Source organism: Pristiophorus japonicus, chromosome 12 (genome assembly GCF_044704955.1).
Source record: "Pristiophorus japonicus isolate sPriJap1 chromosome 12, sPriJap1.hap1, whole genome shotgun sequence".
Taxonomy (NCBI): domain Eukaryota; kingdom Metazoa; phylum Chordata; class Chondrichthyes; family Pristiophoridae; genus Pristiophorus; species Pristiophorus japonicus.
In genome coordinates this window covers 204,670,471-204,688,416 of record NC_091988.1, presented here as the reverse complement: position 1 = coordinate 204,688,416, position 17,946 = coordinate 204,670,471, and the positions used below count along the sequence as shown (strand labels likewise).

Below are 17,946 nucleotides of genomic sequence, written 5' to 3'. Positions count from 1 at the left end.
GGTACTAAGCCGATTGAGTTATTGCATACGCAACATTTGGCAACGAGGCACAATACGAACTTTCACACACACAAAAAAAAATGAGCAGCGTTGGAATCCTGGAGCGAGTCGTAGAGGGAGAAGACTGGGAGGATTTTACAGATCGCCTTGACCAGTACTTCGTGATCAACAAGATGGATGATGACGCTGACACAATTAGGTGCAGGGCGGTTTTTCTCACGGTTTGTGGTCCAAAAATCTATGGGCTCATACAGAATCTGCTCTCACCTGCACGTCTAACGGAAAAGACCTATGAGGAAACGTGTGCTCTGATTTGGGACCATCTCAAACCTAAAGAAGGCATCATTATCTCGAGATATCACTTTTACAAGCATGTTCATTCTGAGGGCCACGACGTGGCGGAATTTGTTGTTGACCTGAGACTTCTCGCTGGGCCGTGTAAGTTTGGAACTGTCATGTATCTTACATTATTATATATAACTGTATCCTAACATGCTATACATGACTGTAATAAGATATGACCTGTAACCACCAGCATACCTTACCACCAGGGGTGCACTTGCAAGAGACAGGTATATAAGGACAGGTCTCAGGCAAGTGCAGCATTCCAGAGCTGTGAAATAAAGGTGCAGGTCCAGAGTGACCTTGACTTCACTACATGCCTTGTGTGAATCTGTACTGAGGGGACAGGACTTTACAGTGGCGACGAGTTACGGGATTACAGAATCCACAGAATGGCGAACAACGGATCAGATGAAAAGTACAATGCGGGAGACAAATGGGAGGACTTTATAGAAAGGCTCCAGCAAAGCTTTGTAACCAAAGACTGGTTAGGCGATGATAAGGCAGACAAGAGAAGAGCCCATCTCTTGACCAGCTGTGGCTCGAAAACATACGCTTTAATGAAGGATCTGCTGGCATCCGAAAAACCAGCAAGCAAGTCGTTTGAAGAATTGAGCACACTGATAAGAGACCACCTGAAGCCAGCGAACAGCCTACACATGGCCAGACACAGGTTCTACAACTACAGACGCTGTGTGGGCCAGAGCATACCCGACTTCGTGGCGGAACTTCGGAGGTTGGCTAGTTTATGTGAGTTCTCCGATGAACTGAGGAGAGAAATGCTGAGAGACTTTTTCATTGAAGGAATAGGCCACGCAGGCATATTCCGAAAGCTCATAGAGACCAAGAATCTGACCTTAGAGGCAGCAGCACTGGTTGCACAGACATTCTTGGTAGGGGAAGAAGAAACGAGATTGATTTGCAATGCAGGTACGACAACGAACGAAATATTGGAATAAGAAGTTCCAAGCATTAAACAAGCTGCTACCCCCACACACAGACAAAACCAGGAGAACAGGCTCTCGACAGCAAGCAGTGGCGCCAGAAGCCATCAAGGGCCACAGGAACGGCCGTTCACACCTCATCAACCCACAATGCGAGCAATCAACTACAAACTGAGAGAAGCTCAAGAGACATCAGCCAGACGCAGCTCATTCTTTGGGAACACTTTAAACAATGGAACAGGTCTGTGCTGGAGGTGTGGGGGTGGGCACTCGTCAAGGGGATGTCGATTTCAGCAGGCTGTTTGCAGGAACTGTGAATATACAGGGCATTTGGCTCGCATGTGCAAGAAAAGGGCAGCTCGGCTGGTATACGAATCGGATGGGTCGGAAAGCGGACTAGAAGACGGTGGGGACAGTACCCGGGACACCGATGTACAGCGGGTCAAAATGATCAATGGCCGCTGCTCCTACAACAGGACGCCTCCTATAATGATGAGGGTGCTACTCAACGGGATACCTGTCAACATGGAGCTGGATACGGGAACGAGTCAATCTCTCATGGGTGCTCAACAATTTGAACAACTGTGGCCGCATAAAAGAGACAGACCAAAACTCACAAGGGTCGACACCAAACTAAGGACTTATACCAAGGAAATCGTACCAGTCCTCGGCAGTGCCATGCTCTCTGTCACACACAAAGGGACAGTGAACCGACTTCCCCTGTGGATTGTTCCCGGAGATCCCCCAGCACTGCTGGGGAGAAACTGGCTGGCAAAACTAAACTGGAAATGGGATGATGTCCATGCCATGTCATTAGAGGAACGGACCTCCTGCTCAACAGTTATAAAGCGATTTGAACATCTCTTTCAGCCAGGTGTGGGCACTTTCAAAGGGGCCAAAGTCAAAATCTACATCACACAGGATGCTAGACCGGTCCATCACAAGGCCAAAGCTGTACCCTATGTGATGAGGGAAAAGATTGAACACAAACTAGACAGGCTTCTGCGGGAAGGCATTATATCACCTGTGGAATTTAGTGACTGGGCAAATCCCATCGTCCCAGTCATGAAGCCTGATGAATCCATACGAATCTGTGGGGACTACAAATCTACCATAAACAGAGTCTCCCTACAGGACCAGTACCCACTGCCCAGAGCGGAGGACTTATTTGCCACATTGGCTGGAGGTAAACTTTTCTCAAAACTAGACCTCACATCTGCGTATATGACGCAAGAATTGACCAAGGAATCCAAGCTACTCACCACCATCAACACACATCGAGGCCTTTTCATGTACATTCGATGCCCATTCGGCATCAGGTCGGCAGCTGCCATATTCCAGCGTAACATGGAGAGTCTGCTCAAGTCCATCCCGGGGACGGTTGTATTTCAAGATGACATACTTATCACGGGCAGGGACACCGACTCCCATCTCCGCAATTTGGAGGAAGTACTAAAGCGGTTGGATTGGGTAGGCCTACGAGTCAAGAAATCCAAGAGCTTGTTTCTCGCACCCAAGGTTGAATTTTTGGGCAGAAGGATTGCCGCTGATGGAATCCGCCCAACAGAGTCCAAAACAGAAGCAATTCGCCTGGCACCCAGGCCCCGGAATGTCTCAGAACTGCGCGCTTTTCTCGGGCTACTCAATTACTTTGGGAACTTTATTTAGAACTTAAGCACGCTGCTGGAGCCTCTCCACGTGCTACTCAGGAAGGGGTGCGACTGGTTTTGGGGGGACGCCCAGGAACGCGCCTTCAATAAGGCTCGCAACCTTCTGTGTTCCAACAGTGTTTTGACTTTCTTTGATCCAGGTAAAAAGCTAGTTCTCACATGCGATGCGTCAGTGTATGGGGTCGGGTGCGTTTTGCAACCTGTCAATAGTGCGGGCAAATTACAAACCATAGCTTATACCTCCAGGTCACTTTCGCGGGCGGAGCGCGGGTACAGAACGGTGGAGAAGGAGGCGCTCGCGTGTGTGTACGGTGTCAAAAAGATGCACCAATACCTTTTCGGGGCCAAGTTCGCATTAGAAACCGACCACAAGCCCCTCACGTCCCTCCTATCCGAGAGCAAGGCAATAAACGCCAATGCCTCGGTGCGAATTCAACGGTGGGCACTCATGCTGGTGTCCTACGACTATACCATAAGGCACAGACCAGGCACAGACAACTGTGCCGACGTGCTCAGCAGGCTACCCCTGGCGACCACGGAAGGGTCTGACGAACAAGACTGTGAGATAGTCATGGCAATCAATGCCTTTGAGTCCACAGGTTCGCCCATGACGGCTCGCCAAATCAGAGCCTGGACGGCCAGCGACCCCACGTTATCCTTAGTAAAAAGATGTGTCCTATCCGGTGACTGGGCAGAGGCTCACGATGCCTGCCCCGAGGAATTAAAACCCTTTCACAAGCGCATGCATGAGCTATCACTACAAGCAGACTGCCTGATGTGGGGCAGCCGAGTAGTCATGCCTCTGCAAGGCAGAGAGGCATTTGTCCGGGAGCTCCACTGCGAGCACCCGGGGATCGTTCTCATGAAGGCCATAGCCAGATCCCACGTCTGGTGGCCTGGTATTGACGTGGACTTGGAGCTCTGTGTTCGAAGGTGCACCATTTGTGCCCAACTCAGCAATGCCCCCAGGGAGGCTCCCCTGAGCACCTGGCCCTGGCCTACCAAACTGTGGTCACGGGTGCACAGAGACTATGCGGGCCCATTCATGGGCAAAATGTTCCTCGTCGTTGTAGATGCATTTTCAAAGTGGATCGAATGCACCATTTTAAACTCGAGCACAACCTCCACCACTGTGGAGAGCCTCGCAACCATGTTTGCAACACACGGAATCCCTGACATATTGGTCAGTGACAATGGTCCGTGTTTCACCAGCGCAGAATTCCAAGATTTTAGAATTGACCACGGCATAAATCACGTCAAGACGGCACCGTTCAAGCCGGCCTCAACGGCCAGGCAGAGAGAGCAGTGCAAATCATTGAACAAGGCATGCTTAAAATCCAAGGTCCCACGCTGCAGTGTCGCCTGTCGCGACTGCTGCTGGCATACAGATCTCGTCCGCACTCATTGACTGGGATCCCCCCCACGCAACTGTTGATGAAAAGGACTTTGAAGACAAGGCTCTCATTAATCCTCCCAGACATGCATGAAATCATTGAGGCAAAGTGCCGTAAGCTGACTGAGTACCATGACAGAAATTCGAGGGGGAGATGGAATGAGATAGGGGACAAAGTGTTTGTACTAAACTATGGCAGGGGTCCCAAATGGCTTGCAGTGACAGTAACGGGCAAGGAAGGAAACAGGCTACTGGTAGTATAAATGGACAATGGCCAAACCTGCCGGAGGCATGTAGACCAAGTCAAAAGCAGATTTACCAACAACACTGCGGAACCAGAGGCAAACTACAATGTGGAACTTGCACCACACCTGGTGGACAATCAGAGGGAACAACCTGAGGAAAGGGCAATCCCAACAGACAGCCCAGGCGAGTCAACAACAATCACACCAATGAAAACAGACAGCCCAGGTGAGATACTAGCAACCACACCCAAAGAAAAACAGACACCAAGGCAAACAACTGAACCACAACTCAGACGCTCCACGCGAGAGCGTAGACCACCTGCGAGACTGAACCTATAAAGACAATAAGACCTTGGGGGAGGGTGATGTCATGTATCTTACATTATTATATATAACTGTATCCTAACGTGCTATACATGACTGTAATAAGATATGACCTGTAACCACCAGCATACCTTACCACCAGGGGTGCACTTGCAGGAGACAGGTATATCAGGACAGGTCTCAGGCAAGTGCAGCATTCCAGAGCTGTGAAATAAAGGTGCAGGTCCAGAGTGACCTTGACTTCACTACATGCCTCGTGTGAATCTGTACTGAGGGGACAGGACTTTACAGGAACCGCGTTGGAAGACATGCTTTGTAATAGGCATAAACCACGAGGTGATCCTGTGGAAGCTGCTGGCTGCGGAGACACTGGATCTGAGCAGGGCCATCACGATCGCCCAGGCTTGCCTGACCACGGTCGATAGTACAAAGCAGATATACTCCAGAGTCGGAACTCCACGGCAAGTACTGTGCACCAGATTGTGTCGTCGGTTGGCAGAGCTGCACCTGGCAGGGCCTACCCGACTGTGTTTGCGAAACCTGTAGCTGCTCGAAGTCCGCCATTGGGCACGAATCCGGTTTCACCCTGTTGGCGTTGTGGGGGCAATCATTGGCCTTATTAGTGCCGTTTCAGACAGTATATTTGTAGAGGCTGTGCGAAAATGGGGCACCTTCAGCGGATGTGTCTGCAGCTCAGCAAGCGTGCTGTTACACACCATGTGGATGATGATGACCGATCCAGAGCGGATCCGGCAATGCAACTCCAGATACCCGAGGAGGAAGTGTATCGTGTACATTTGTTCCTGACAAAGAGCCAACCGAGAATGATTGAAGTAAAACCGAACGGTGTGTCGGTATCTATGGAATTGGACACGGGTGCAAGTCAGTCAATTATGAGCCAGAGGACTTTTGAAAAGCTGTGGGACACCAAGGCCGTGAAACCCAAGCTGAGTACAGTAAATGCAAAATTGCGTACCTGCACCAAAGAGCTCATACCAGTGATTGGCAGTGCAGCAGTCAAGGTGTCGTACGATGGGGCAGTTAACGATCTATCGCTGTGGATCGTTCCAAGCAATGGTCCAACACTGTTCAGCAGGAGTTGGCTCAAAAAAATAAAGTGGAACTGGAACGATATTAAAGATTTGTCATTGGTGGATGACGCTTCGTGTGCTCAAGTGCTGAGCAAATTTCCCTCGCTGTTTGAACCGGGCATCGGCAACTTCATGGGAGCCAAGGTGCAGATCCACCTGGGCTCGGATGCAAGACCCGTCCATCACAAAGCCCGGGCGGTCCCGTACATGATGAGGGAGAAGGTCGAAATCAAACTGGACAGACTCTAATGTGAAGGGGTCATTTCACCGGTCGAATTTAACGAATGGGCTAGTCCCATTGTTCCTGTGCTGGGACCCCAGCTATTTACAATATACATTAATGATTTAGACGAAGGAATTGAATGTAATATCTCCAAGTTTGCAGATGACACTAAGCTGGGTGGCGGTGTGAGCTGTGAGGAGGATGCTAAGAGTCTGCAAGGTCACTTGGACAGGTTAGGTGAGTGGGCAAATGCATGGCAGATGCAGTATAATGTGGATAAGTGTGAGATTATCCACCTTGGTGGCAAAAACAGGAAGGCAAATTATTATCTGAATGGTGACAGATTAGTAAAAGGGGAGGTGCAACGAGACCTGGGTGTCATGGTACATCAGTCATTGAAAGTGGGCATGCAGGTACAGCAGGCAGTTAAGAAAGCAAATGGCATGTTGGCCTTCATAGCGAGAGGATTTGAGTATAGGAGCAGGGAGGTCTTGCTGCAGTTGTACAGGGCCTTGGTGAGGCCCCACCTGGAATATTGTGTTCAGTTTTGGTCTCCTAATCTGAGGAAGGACATTCTTGCTATTGAGGGAGTGCAGCGAAGGTTCACCAGACTGATTCCCGGGATGGCAGGACTGACATATGAAGAAAGACTGGATCGACTAGACTTATATTCACTGGAATTTAGAAGAATGAGAGGGGATCTCATAGAAGCATATAAAATTCTGACAGGATTGGACAGGTTAGATGCAGGAAGAATGTTCCCGAAGTTGGGGAAATCCAGAACTAGGGGTCACAGTCTAAGGATAAGGGGTACGCCATATAGGACTGAGATGAGGAGAAACTTTTTCACCCAGAGAATTGTGAACCTGTGGAATTCTCTACCACAGAAAGTTGTTGAGGCCAGTTCGTTGGATATATTCAAAAGGGAGTTAGATGTGACCCTTACGGCTAAAGGGATCAGTGGGTATGGAGAGAAAGTAGGAGTGGGGTACTGAAGTTGCATGATCAGCCATGATCATATTGAATGGTGGTGCGGGCTCGAAGGACCGAATGACCTGCTCCTGCATCTACTTTCTATGTTTCTATGTTTCTGTGAAGAGTGATGGCACTGTCAGGATTTGTGGAGACTACAAGGTTACGAACAACCGCGTTTCGAAACGCAACCCATTACCAAAGGCTGATGACCTGTTTGCAACGCTAGCCGGGGAAAAGTCATTCACCAAATTGGATCTGACATCGGCCTATATGACACAGGAGCTTGTCGCATCATCGAAGAAACTTACGTGCGCCAATACGCATAAAGGGCTGCTCATTTACAACAGGTGTCCTTTTGGAATTGGCTCGGCTACAGCCATATTTCATAGAAACATGGAGAGTTTACTGAAGTCCATCCCTGGAACCGTGATGTTCCAAGACGACATTCTGGTCACAGGTCGTGACACAGCCGAACACCTGCACAGCCTGGAAGAGGTTCTACGTCGTCTGGACAAAGTGGGGCTCAGGCTGAAACGTTCAAAGTGCGTCTTTATGGCACTGGAAGTCGAATTCCTGGGAAGGAAGATTGTTGCAGACGGCATCAGGCTTACGGACTCGAAAACAAGGGCCATCAAAAATGCTCCCAGACCCCAGAATGTGACGGAGCTGCGTTCGTTCCTTGATCTTCTCAACTACTTCGGTAATTTCTTACCTAAATTGAGCACATTATTAGAGCCACTGCACATGTTGCTCAGAAAAGGCCACAACTGGGTTTGGGGTGTATCTCAAGACAGGGCCTTCGAGAAGGCTAGAAATATGCTTTGTTTCAACAAATTGCTGGTACATTATGACCCGTGCAAGCGTTTAGTATTGGCCTGTGACGCTTCATCACATGGGGTTGGTTGCGTGCTCCAACAATCCAATGAGTCGGGCAAACTACAACCCGTTGTGTACGCATCGAGAAGCATGTCTAAAGCAGAAAGAGCCTACGGCATGGTAGAGAAAGAAGCTTTAGCCTGCGTATATGGAGTTAAAAAGATGCACTAGTATCTGTTTGGGCTTCGTTTTGAGCTTGAAACTGATCACAAGCCACTCATATCTTTGTTTTCAGAGCATAGAGGTATCAATACCAACGTGTCATCCTGCATCCAGAGGTGGGCGCTGACACTATCTGCCTATGATTATGTCATTCGCCATAGACCTGGCATCGAGAATTGTGCTGATGCATTGAGCCGTTTACAGTAGCCCACGCCGGAGGTGGAAACGCCACAGCTCGCAGACCTTTGAGAGTGATGGGTCGCCTGTCACTGATCAACAAGTTAGGGCCTGGACCAGCCAGGATCCGATCTTATCGGTTGTAAAACGTTGTGTCCTTAGTGGTGATTGGTCGGCCATTCCCAGGGAAGTGTGTGATGAGGCCAAACCTTACAACCGTCGCAAAGACAAACTATCCATTCAATCTGATTATTTGCTATGAGGTAATCATGTTGTTATGCCCAAGAAAGGCAGGGAGAGATTTGTACGGGATTTACACAGTACCCATCCTGGTATTGTGATGATGAAGGCCATTGTCAGGTCTCACGTTTGGTGGCCTGGCATTGACCCTGATTTGAAGTCATGTGTGCATGAGTGCAACACTTGCATGCAGTTAAGCAATGCATCAGTGGAATCTCCGTTAAGTCTGTGGTTGTGGCCGTGATCGAGGATCCACATCAACTATGCGGTCCTTTCCTGGGCAAAATGTTTTTGGTAATGGTGGATGTATATTCCAAATGGATAGAATGTGTAATCATGTCATCCAGCACATCCACAGCCACCATTGAGAGCCTTCGTACCATGTTCGCCATTCATGGTCTGCCTGACATCGTTGTGAGCGACAACGGATCGTGTTTCACGAGTTTGGAGTTTCAAGAGCTTATGAGACTCAATGGCATCAAGCACGTAAGGTCAGCACCATTCAAACCCGCGTCCAATGGTCAAGCCGGCCAAACCATCAAGCAGAGCCTTAAACGCGTAACTCACGGTTCTTTGCAGACTCGCTTGTCACGCATACTGCTTAGTTACAGGTCGAGACCCCACACGCTTTACCAGAGGTCCCCCCTGCTGAACTGTTGATGAAGAGAGGTCTCAAGACCAGGCTCTCGCTTGTCCACCCTGATCTTAACGATCACACTGCCGTGTCACGCGACATCTCTATTAATGATCCTGTGTATGTGTTAAATTATGGTCAAGGCCCCAAGTGGGTCACTGGCACTGTTACGGCCTAGGAGGGTAACAGGGTGCTTATTGTCAGGTTCACTAATGGGCAAACATGCAGGAGGCACATTGATCAGACGAAATTGCGGCACACAGACGAACCGGAACAGTTGAAGAAGACACCATCAATGACCAACTGATTCATATTCAGCCATCAGAAGACCCTGCTGTTGTCAATGAATCTGGACCTTCAATCCCCGACATGGACACTGCCACTCCCATCAGATCGGCTACCCAGCCTCAAGTCATGAATGACTCGGAGAGCTCGCTCAGATCTGGAATTGAACTCAGACGATCAACTAGGTCGTGGAAAGCCCCGGACCGTCTCAATTTGTAAATAGGACTGATACCAAGATCTTGGGGGGAGAATGATGTATACCTGGGTTTACCTGCCACCAGGGGGAGTGACCATCGGAGGTCATTGGTCCACAGACACACACGTGCAGCCCTTGTATATAAAGAAAGCCTCCATGTTTAATCCTCACTTTGAGAGTTAATAAAGTAGAGTCAGGTCGCACCTGATTGAGTTCACGGTACTAAGCCTATTGAGTTATTGCATACGCAACACTGAGCGAGCTCTACAACGACCCCTGAACTCTCCCCTCAGTCTGACTCTGGCCTCTTGTGCAACCCCCGCTTTGTCCCACTATTGGCGGCCATGCCGTCAGCCACCGAGACCTCACTCTCTGGGATTTCCTTCCTAACCTCCTCGACCTCTCCACCTCTCTCTCCCCCTTTAAAACTCTACTTAAAACCCACCTCTTTGACCAAGCTGCTGGTCACATATCCCAGTATCTCCTCCGGTGGTTTGACATCCATTTTTTTGATTGCAACTATGCGACATTTTTCTACGCTAAAGGCATTATATAAATGCATATTCTTGTTGATGGAAAGTTTTCATGCAACACCTGCAGTCGATTTTAAAGTTTACCCCTAAAATCATCCTATAAATATCTGTTCCTGAGGACCAAGATGTAAGAAATGAAGTCATCATTTTGTGTGATAAATGCTGTAAACTTTATTTAACATTGTCCAATAAAAGCTGAGGGAGGCAACACTTCAGAGTTGCAGAGTCAGACTGAGCTAGGATTTGTGCAGGTATCAGATGATATCAACGAATCATACAGCGTAGAAGGAGGCCATTCGGCCCATCGTGCCTGTGCCAGCTCTGTGAAAGAGCAATACAACTTTCCCAATCACCTGCAATTTTTTCTCCTTTAATTATTTACCCAATTCCCGTCTGAAAGTTACTTTTGAATCTGCTCCCACCAACCTTTCAGGCAGCGTGTTCCCGATCACAACAACTCGCTGCGTAAAAGAAGTTCTCTTCATCTCCCCTCTGGTTCCATCGCTGATCATCTTCAATCCGTATCCCTCTGGTTACCCAGCATCCTGCCCCGGAAAACAGTTCCTCTTTTATTTACTCCATCAAACCCCTTCATAATTTTGAACACTTCTATTAAATCTCCCCTTAACCTTCTCCGCCCCGAGGAAAACAATCCCAGCTTCTCCAGTCTCTCCACATAACCAATGTCCCTCATGCAAACAAATATGCTCTTTCCTTTTCATTTTTCCCAGTTGTTCTCCCCACTTTTCCTGAAGATTTGGAATCCAGCTGGAGAGTTATTTGTTGGTGACACAGGCAGCGCTGAATCTAATGCCCATCCCTGGTTGTTGAAGTAACTGGGGGTTAAAATTCAACTTCGAAGTGGGTATAAAACGGGTGGCAGCAGATTGCTCTCCCATTACCTCTCCCATCAGCCCCTGCACTGAGCTTCACTCCCAATGTAGTTACAGTGTTGGACTGGAGGCCTGTGTAGGCTAACTCCTTTATTTAATTATGATGACTGGTGTCATCAGCTTTAAAAGTTACAAGTGTCCCCTTTTATAAGGGGCACAGCCAATAGAAACATAGAAACATAGAAAATAGGTGCAGGAGCAGGCCATTCAGCCCTTCTAGCCTGCACCGCCATTCAATGAGTTCATGGCTGAACATGCAACTTCAGTACCCCATTCCTGCTTTCTCGCCATACTCCTTGATCCCCCTAGTAGTAAGGACTTCATCTAACTCCCTTTTGAATATATTTAGTGAATTGGCCTCAACTACTTTCTGTGGTAAAGAATTCCACAGGTTCACCACTCTCTGGGTGAAGAAGTTTCTCCTCATCTCGGTCCTAAATGGCTTACCCCTTATCCTTAGACTGTGACCCCTGGTTCTGGACTTCCCCAACATTGGGAACATTCTTCCTGCATCTAACCTGTCTAAACCCGTCAGAATTTTAAACGTTTCTATGAGGTCCCCTCTCATTCTTCTGAACTCCAGTGAATACAAGCCCAGTTGATCCAGTCTTTCTTGATAGATCAGTCCCACCATCCCGGGAATCAGTCTGGTGAATCTTCGCTGCACTCCCTCAATAGCAAGAATGTCCTTCCTCAAGTTAGGAGAACAAAACTGTACACAATACTCCAGGTGTGGCCTCACCAAGGCCCTGTACAACTGTAGCAACACCTCCCTGCCCCTGTACTCAAATCCCCTCGCTATGAAGGCCAACATGCCATTTGCTTTCTTAACCGCCTGCTGTACCTGCATGCCAACCTTCAATGACTGATGTACCATGACACCCAGGTCTCGTTGCACCTTCCCTTTTCCTAATCTGTCACCATTCAGATAATAGTCTGTCTCTCTGTTTTTACCACCAAAGTGGATAACCTCACATTTATCCACATTATACTTCATCTGCCATGCATTTGCCCACTCACCTAACCTATCCAAGTCACTCTGCAGCCTCATAGCATCCTCCTCGCAGCTGTACACTGTAAATAATAAATAAGCTAAAGGAAACGTAATAAATTAAACTGAAATGTGGTCCCATGTGTTGCTGAAGCACTCCAGTTCCCGTGGCGGCCAGGCTGGGTGGAAAGGGGCAGTTTTATTTAATTCACTTCCACCACTCGACACGCTGGGATTGAACTTGTAACATCTGGATCGTGAGCTGAGCACCACGCTCCAATACCCATAGGACTCTGCAGACACTGTCTCACCTGTAATACCTCGAGCAAGTGAGTCTCATCCAGCTTTTCACCATGGTTTGGCATCACAATTGCCAATTCTTTTCCATGAACTGCCTCTTTAAAGCGATTTCCTGTTGATTAGAGGTTAAGACTGTACAAATGTTCAGTGGCAAACAGCTTACTTTCGTATTGCACTTTAAAAATAAATCCTTGTGATTTGGCATCACTGGTAAGGACGGTATTTATTGCCCATCCCTAACAGCTGAGTGGCTTCACTCAGAGGGCAGCTAAGAATGAACCTTGTTGTTGTGGGGCTGGACCTGGTAAGGATGGCAGGTTTCCTTCCCCGAGGGGCATCAGAGAATCAGTTGGATCGTTGCAACAGCTTCATGGTCACGTTTACTGAGATCAGCTTTTTATTTCATCTCCGGATAGCCTGCGTCAACTCCCAGAGGCCAGTTCCAGTGGGCATTGGGACCAGGCTCTGAGCCTCCCACCGACATTATGGGTGATGGACAAAAAAGAGGGGAAAAAATGCAAAGACACTTCAGTTCAGCATAGACTCCTGAGAAAGTTCCATTTCCTGCTTTCCTGTGATGTTACAGGGCGTCCTCCTGGCCTTCAGCTCCCCGCTGACCTCCTAGAAACATAGAAACATAGAAAATAGGTGCAGGAGTAGGCCATTCGGTCCTTCTAGCCTGCACCACCATTCAATGAGTTCATGGCTGAACATGCAACTTCAGTACCCCATTCCTGCTTTCTCGCCATACCCCTTGATCCCCCTAGTAGTAAGGACTACATCTAACTCCTTTTTGAATATATTTATTGAATTGGCCTCAACAACTTTCTGTGGTAAAGAATTCCACAGGTTCAACACTCCTGCTCCTTGCTGACCTCCGACCTCCCACTCCTTGCCGACCTCCAGTCCTCCCGCTGCCAAGTGAGTTGCTCCCTTGCGCCCCGCTGATTTCGGATTCAGCTCCAAACTGCGTTTCAGACCTTTGCCTGCTCACAGCCCTCATCCGGGCAGGTAAGTGATTGGCTGGTTGATTGGTAAGTATCTGTCTTTCTCTTTTATAACAGATAAGTCTAATTAGAGGGATGGCAAGGCAGCTCAGTCCTGCGGAGTGCATGTCCTGTGGCATGTGGAAAGTCCTGTACACTTTGCGCAGCCTAGGCAACCATGTGTGCAGGAGGTGTCTCCAGCTTCAACTACTCGAGCTCTGCATTTCGGAGCTTGAACAGTACCTGGAGTCACTACGGTACATCTGCGAGGCTTAGAGCTATGTGGATAGCACGTTTCAGGAGGTGGTCAGCCCGCAGCTTAAAAGCATGCAGGTAGAGGGGAAGTGGGTGAAACATAGAAACATAGAAAATAGGAGCAGTAGTAGGCCATTCAGCCCTTCGAGTCTGCACCACCATTCAATATGATCATGGCTGATCCTCTATCTCAAAACCATATTCCCGCTTTCTCCCCATACCCCTTGATGCCTTTTGTGTCTAGAAATCTATCTATCTCCTTCTTAAATATATTTAGTGACTTGGTCTCCACAGCCTTCTGTGGTTAGAGAATTTTGTGGTAGTGAACACCAGACGGAGGAAGAATGCTAGGCAGGTAGTGCAGGAGTGCCCCCCTGGGTCAATCTCACTTTCCAACCGATATTCACTTCTGAGTACCGGTGGGGGCGATGGTGCCTCTGGGGAGTGCAGCCAGAGCCAAGTCCAAGGCACCATGGGTGGCTCAGCTGCACAGGGGGGAGGGACAAAGAATAAAAGAGCTTTAGCGGTAGGGGCTTCAATAGTTAGGGGAATAGAGAGGCGTTTCTGCAGCCGTAGATGTGACTCCAGGATGGTATGGTGCCTTCCTGGTGCCGGGGTCAAGGATGTCACAGAGCGGATGCAGGGCATTCTGGGGGGAGGGGGTGAACAGCCAGAGATAGTGGTCCATATCGGGACCAATGACATAGGTAGAAAGAGGGATGAGGTCCTGCAGGCAGAATTTATGGAGCTAGGAGAAAACTTAAATGGTAGGACGTCAAAGGTAGTCATCTCCGGGTTACTATCGGTGCCACGTGCTAATGAGTTTAAGAATAGAAGGATAGAGAGGATGAACACATGGCTGGAGAGTTGGTACAGGAGGGAGGACTTTAAATTCCTGAGGCATTGGGACCACTTCTGGGGGAGGTGGAACCTGTACAAACCAGACGAGTTGCACCTCAACAGAGCCAGGACCAATATCCTCACGGGGAGTTTTACTAGTGCTGTTGGGGAGAGTTTAAACTAGCTTGGCAGAAGGACGGGAACCTGAAAACAAGTTCAATAGGGAAGGAAGTAAAGCTGAAATTGGAAAGCAAGAAGGTAGAAAGTGAATCTGTAAGCAGAGGAAAAGGGTTAGTAAATAGTAATCAAGGAGATCTTCCTGTGCTAAGTGCGATATACTTCAATGCAAAGAGTATAGCGAACAAGGTGATTGAACTGAGAGCACAGGTTGACACTTGGAATATGACATTATCGCCATTACAGAGACATGGCTGAAGGAGGGGCAGGTTTGGCAGCTCAATATTCCTGGTTATAGGATTTCTAGACAGCACTGAGAGGAAGGTAAAAAGGGGAGGGGGGCTGCGGTTTTGATGAAAGAAAGTATTACAGCGGTGAGGAGAGATGATATGTTAGAGGGATCATCAAATGAGGCCATATGAGTCGAACTGAAAAATAAAAATAATAATAAATAATAATGGGCATGTATTATAGACCGCCAAACAGTGGGAGGGAGATAGAGGAGCAAATATGGAGGCAAATTTCTGTGAAGTCCAAAAGCCATAGGGCAGTAATAGTAGGGGATTTCAACTATCCTAATATTGATTGGGACAAATATAGTGTGAAGGATATAGAGGGTGTGGAATTCCTAAAATGCATTCAAGAGAACATTTTTAGTCAGTATGTAAAAAGCCCAACATGGGAGGGGGCGGTTCTGGATTTAGTTTTGGGGAATGAAGCTGGGCAGGTGGAAGGGGTATCAGTGGGAGAGCATGTTCTATAAATATATTTAGAGCAAGAGGATAACTAAAGAAAGGGTAGGGCCTATTAGAGACCATGAGGGTAATGTGTGTGTGGAGGCGGAAGATGTGGGTATGGTTCTTAATGAATACTTTGGGTCTGTTTTCACAAAGGAAAGGGGCAATCAGGGAGGAGGAGTGTGAAATTCTGGATGAACTAAAGTGAGAGAGGAGGTATTCAGGGGTTTAGCAGCTTTGAAAGTTGAAAAGTCCCCAGGCCCGAATGAAATGCATCCCAGGCTGTTGAGCAAAGCAAAAGAGGAAATAGCAGAGGCCTTGACCATCATTTTCCAGTCCTCTTTGGATTTGGGCATGGTGCAGAAGGATTGCTAATGTAGTACCCTTGTTTAAGAAGGGAAAAAGTGATAGGCCGAGTAATTACAGGCCTGTCAGCCTAACCTCAGTGGTGGGGAAATTATTGGAAAAAATCCTGAAAGACAGGATAAATCTGCATTTAGAAAGTCAAGAATTAATTAGGGACAGTCAAGGATGTAACCAGGAGGGTCGATGAGGGTAGTACGTATGATGTAGTGTATGTGGATTTTAGCAAAGCTTTTGATAAGGTCCCACATGGCAGACTGGTCACGAAGGTAAAAGCCCATGGGATACAGGGCAAAGTGGCAAGTTGGTTCCAAAATTGTCTTAGAGGTAAGAAGCAAAGAGTAATGGTTGATGGATGTTTTTGTGACTGGAAGGATGTTTCCAGTGGGGTTCTGCAGGGCTCAGGACTGGGTCCCTTGCTTTTTGTGGTATATATCAATGATCTAGATTTGAATATAGGGAGTATGATTAAGAAGTTTGCAGATGACACTAAAATTGGTTGTGTGGTTGATAATGAATAGGAAAGTCATGGACTGCAGGAGGATATCAATCTACTGGTCAGGTGGGCAGAGCAGTGGCAAATGGAATTTAATTCAGAGAAGTGTGAGGTGATGCACTTGAAGTGAACGAAGGAACCTTGGAGTGCTTGTCCACAGATCCCTGAAAGTAGCAGGCCAGGTGGCTAAGGTGGTTAAGAAGGCAAACGGAATGCTTGCCTTTATTGGCCGAGGCATAGAATACAAGAGCATGGAGGTTATGCTTAAATTGTATAATAATCTGGTTAGGCCACAGCTGGAATACTACATGCAGTTCTGGTCGCCATATTATAGGAAGGACATGATTGCATTCGAGAAGGTGCAGAAGTGATTTATGGAATGGAGAATCTTAGCTATGAGGACAGATTGGATAGGCTGGGTTTGTTCTCCTTGGAACAGAGGAGGCTGATGGGAGACCTCATTGAGGTGTATAAAATTTTGAGGGGCCTGGATATAGTGGATAGCAAGGGCCTATTTCCCTTGGTGGAGGGGACAATTATGAGGGGGCATAGGTTTAAAGTGGTTGGTGGAAGGTGTCATGTATGTAACCTTTATGTAACAACACTGCAATACTGAATATACGTAAGAAATGCACACCTTGACCACAGGGGGTGAACTTGTGGAAGACACTCCTCACCTGGCCATCCAGGTATATAAAGGGAGGTCCCACGCAGGGTCATCACTTCTTGGTCCTGTGAATAAAGGTTCAGGTCATGGAGTGACCTTGTCCATAGAATGTGCCTCGTGTGGATTTGTGGTATTGTGTAAGGAATTTACATTGGCGATGAGAAACGGGAATCAATGACCCATGAGAATGGCCACCGGTAGCACCAGAGGAACAGTACTGTGTTGGTGAGGACTGGGATGATTTCATTGAGCGGCTCCAGCAGAGTTTTGTCATGAAGGACTGGCTGGAAGATGCAGCAGCCGACAAGGGAAGGGCTCATCTGCTGACCAGCTGTGGACCTAAGACTTGCGCGCTCATGAAAGACTTGCCAGCACCCGAGAAGCCGGCGGACAAAACCTTTGAAGAGCTCAGCAAACTAATCAGTGAGCACCTCAAACCGGCGAGCAGCATACACATGGCCCGACACAGATTCTATACCCACCGATGTCAGGAAGGACAGAGCATACCGGATTTCATTGCGGACCTCCGGTGCTTGGCCAACCTCTGTAAGTTCACAGACGCCTGCAGGGGGGAGATGCTAAGGGATTTCTTTACTGAGGACATCGGTCATGCTGGGATTTTCAGAAAGCTAATTGAGACCAAGGACTTGACTTTGGAAGCGGTGGCGTTGATGGCTCAGACTTTTATGGTGGGGGAGGAGGAAACCAAGATAATATACGCGCGCAATTCTGCCTCCAACGTGGCGATGGATCAGGGGGTCAATATCATAAACGCGACTCAGAGCCCTGCAGGCAGGCAAGGGCAGTTCGACACACCCCAGGCAGCAATAGACCCAAGAGTAAGTCTCCAACAGAGACAATGGCAGGCTGAACGGACATTTAGACCCCCCCAGTGGACAATGCGGCTCGGGATGGGGCCATTAACACCCAC

General features: G+C 48.1%; 1 long non-coding RNA gene across 3 annotated transcripts in view; it reads right to left on the bottom strand.

Annotated features, from left to right (window-relative positions):
* LOC139277677 (uncharacterized) overlaps nucleotides 1-17,946 on the bottom strand; it is an 88,418-nt gene that overhangs the window by 43,562 nt on the left and 26,910 nt on the right. The window contains exon 3 of one of the 3 annotated variants that reach the window (XR_011596128.1): nucleotides 13,042-13,115. The exons of the other annotated variants lie outside the window; for them this stretch is intronic. This is a non-coding gene — a long non-coding RNA (uncharacterized lncRNA). Of the gene's footprint in view, nucleotides 1-13,041; nucleotides 13,116-17,946 lie in introns of those variants that run through there. 3 annotated transcript variants of the gene reach the window in all.